This window comes from Girardinichthys multiradiatus, chromosome 21 (assembly GCF_021462225.1).
Source record: "Girardinichthys multiradiatus isolate DD_20200921_A chromosome 21, DD_fGirMul_XY1, whole genome shotgun sequence".
Lineage (NCBI taxonomy): Eukaryota > Metazoa > Chordata > Actinopteri > Cyprinodontiformes > Goodeidae > Girardinichthys > Girardinichthys multiradiatus.
The window spans coordinates 10,000,700-10,004,517 of NC_061813.1; the positions used below are offsets into that span (position 1 = coordinate 10,000,700).

The 3,818-nt window shown below is 40.8% G+C and overlaps 1 pseudogene; it reads right to left on the minus strand.

Moving 5' to 3' along the window:
• Positions 1–1,899: 1,899 nt before the first annotated feature.
• LOC124857643 lies at positions 1,900–3,050 on the minus strand (annotated as a pseudogene).
• Positions 3,051–3,818: the final 768 nt, after the last annotated feature.

The window sequence follows — 3,818 nt, forward strand, 5'->3', positions numbered from 1 at the left end:
CCACGCTAATGACAGGCGGCCGTCTGTCTCGACCGGCTGGTTGAGAGTACAGAAAGAGATAAAAGAGACATACACAAACACTTGGCCAGGAGGATCTGCAATCAGAAAACAGAGAACATTGTTAATGGACAGATGTTGTTGGCTGAGTTAGCTAAGATAAAAAAAAATACAAACTGCTCATATAGATGTTGTTCTCAGGATGATCTTGATGTGGAGGAAAACGTGGATAGAACACCTGAAAGACAAAGTGAGAGAAAATTACAATATAATTTCTGATGTTATGGACTGACTTTTCAATGTGTGGTGTGTCTGGTTGCCTTGCAGTGTGTTGCTCTATAAAAGTATGTATACAATGTATTCAAGTTCTTAAGTGGTATTTTTGTATTTCTTCTACAGTGGATGTTTTTCTTTTTTGGTCCCAGCTTAATCCGGTTCAGGGTCAGTCAGGCGGATGCACTGGATGAGATGTGGGGTACATCCTGAACAGTCTCTTACAAAGCATACCAGAAACTATTGAAGCCCGTTTTCACAACTATGGCTGATGTAGAATCTCCATTTAAACAAACACAATGTTTATTGTACTAGAGGCAAAAACCGGAGTGTCAGGAGAAGACCTACAAATCTCCAGTTGACCTAAGGGATGGTGTCTTAGCCTAAGTGTGGAAACCTTAGCGTCTAGGAAGAAAGACAAATCTCCAATTAAACTATGTTTTTTGGTATGTGGAAGGAAACTGGAGCAACCAAATAAAATCCATGAATATCCAGGTAGCCAGTGGATGTGTTTTGAACTATGAGGGAAACTCGACCACAGGTAGAAAAGCCACACGTTTGAGCTAAGGGGCATTTTTTGGACTATGGGAGGCCACCTGAATATCTGAAGAAAAGCCACAAATCTCCAGTTGAGCTAAGGGACATTTCTGGGAAATGGCGGGAAAGAGGAGCACCCGCAGAAAAGCTATGAATCTCTAAGGTATGCGGGGTGTTTCGGGAATACGGGGTGAAACCAGAGGACCCGGGGAAAAGCCAGGAAACTCCAATTAAGCCAAGGAACCGTTCTTTAATACAGGTAAAAAAGGGGCCTAGGGACATTTCTGGAAAATGAGGAAAAACTGGAGAACACGGAAAAAACCCAATACTTTCTAATTTCTAAGCTACGAGGGATGTTTCTGGAATACGGGGGGAAACCGGAGCACCCGGAGAAAAGCCACAAATCTAAAGTCAACCTAAGGGATGTTTTCCTAGCCTAAGTGGGGAAAACTTAGCATCTGGAAGAAAAAAAACAAAAAACAAATCTACAATTAAGCAAATAATTTTTTTGTAATATAGAAGGAAACTGGAGCAACCAAATAATAACGATGAATATCCAATTAAGCCAGTGGATGTTTTCTGGACTGCGAGGGAAACTCAAGCACAGGGAGACAAGCCGCAAATCTAAAGTTAACCTAAGGGATGGTTTCTATGTGTGGAAACCTTAGCATCTAGGAAAAAAGACAAATCTCCAATTAAACTATGTTTTTTGGTATGTGGAAGGAGACTGAAGCAGCCAAATAAAATTTATGAATATCCAATTAAACCAATGGATGTTTTCTGGACTATGAGGGAAACTCAAGCACAGGGAGAAAAGCCACCAATCTCCAATTGAGCCAACGGACGTTTCTGACATATGGAGGGAAACCGGAGCACCCGGAGAAAAGTCACAAATCTAAAGTTAAACTAAGGAATGTTTCTGGAATAAAGGGGGAAACCGGAGCACCCGGAGAAAAGACACAAATCTAAAGTTAAGTTAAGGGATGTTTCTGAAATGGGGACCAATCCATAAGGCCTGGGCAAACCCACTCCTAATTAGTCCGAATTTGCTGCTAAGGACAAATGGTAAAAAAAAAAAAATGGCTTGTGAGGTATGCTACTGATGTGTGGTAATGTTTGTGTGTGTTTGTGCATTTACGAAAACCACGGGTGGCACAGTAGCTCCTCCAGGGTGGGACGCTCCTCTTGGTTTATAGTCAGGCACTTTGTTAGAATATCCTTGCATTCTGGAAGGTTAGAGGGCAAAGAGCAACAACGATTAGACCAGAAGTAGTAAAACAGGGACACAAAACTGATTTATATAAGCTGTGAGATAGTTTGACTGTTTGACCTACTTTTGGAGAGCCTTTTGCCGATCTTCAGTTCGTTTTGGAGGAAGCTGGAGGTCTTGAACATCTTGCTGTGGAGAAGTTCGAACAGGAGCACTCCCAGCTGCCACACTGGTGTAGGTCCAGTACTGTAGGTCCCGTGTCTGTCAAATTCTCAAATGTTCTTCTCTTGTCAAAGCAGCTTAAACCAAAGTCTATGAGATAAACTCGTGGGACTTCTGTGTTGGTCTCAATCAGAATGTTCTCTGCTTTAATATCTCTGTGGAAGATGTTTGCATGCTGAAGGTGAATCCCTGCTTCCACCAGCTGTTTCATTATGATCTGTAAGAAAAGAATAATGTGGAGGTCAGAAACTGCATAGATAAGAGTATTGGTGAGAAATACAGGGCCTTGCAAGAGTCTCCGTTTCCTTTTGTACGTAAAATATTACAAAATTGTAAAGTGGAATGAAAATTTTATGAGATATGAAGACATTTGCACAGCATTTCAGTGTCTGTCTTTAATCATATTTAATATGAAAAACAAAACAACAAAAGCAGCACCATTGACAAGATCTCTACAGCAAACCCAAACCCCATCCAGCAGCTCACCTTGGCCTCCTTCTGCTTTAGTGGACCTTTGTGATCTTTAAGGTGGTCAAAGAGGCTCTCAGCAGACATGGGCCTCTCCATCACTAAAATCAGCTCCTGGTCCAGATCATACCAGTCCAGCAGGACCACCATGGATGACTGCCCCACTGAACTGGTTGTTACAGCCCTCAGTTTTAACATGATAGCCACCTCCAATGCCAGCTGCCTGCCATTCTCATCCTGAAACATTCCAAAAACAGGAGAAAGTCAGAATTAATCTGGAATCCATTAAGAAGTAAAACCAGTACCAGATGGTGTTGTTCACTTACCTTATGTTTGAGGACCACTTTCTTTTTTGGGATATGTTTAATGGCTACCTGCAAGATAGCAACAAGACTTTGGTTAGAGCCATTTCATCATGTTAGGTGTGTCCTTAAAGGGATATTTAAACATTTTTAAGTGAGGATCTCTGAAAATATCACTAATATGTTTATAAAACAAATTGAAGCAACATTGAAACATTTCTAAATGTCATATTGTTTTTAACGGATTTGACCCACATGCAGAAAGCAATTCAGGAGACAGTTTTACGGTAAAGTGTTTATTTACAGTGTAGTGACGTGGACAGGGAAACTGGAACCGGGAAACCAACTGTAAAAATAAACAGGATGGTAAGCAGGGAATACTCAGGGTCAAAACTAAAGAATAATAATTCAGCCTTTACTGGGTTGATGGAATGAGCCGCCAGAGGGTGGGGAGCGGAGAGACCAAATAGTTGTTTACCCGTGAGACAGATGATGGGGGATAATGGTGTGCCAGGATGATAAAATGGTCCAGGGTTTTCAGAAGTAGGTACAGTGGAAGGAGGAGGGTGGACAGGGTTCTTGAATGGTATACAGGTCCTTCTCAAAAAATTAGCATATTGTGATAAAGTTCATTATTTTCCATAATGTAATGATGAAAATTTTACATTCATATATTTTAGATTCATTGCACATTAACTGAAATATTTCAGGTCTTTTATTGTCTTAATACGGATGATTTTGGCATACAGCTCATGAAAACCCAAAATTCCTATCTCACAAAATTAGCATATTTCATCTGACCAATAACA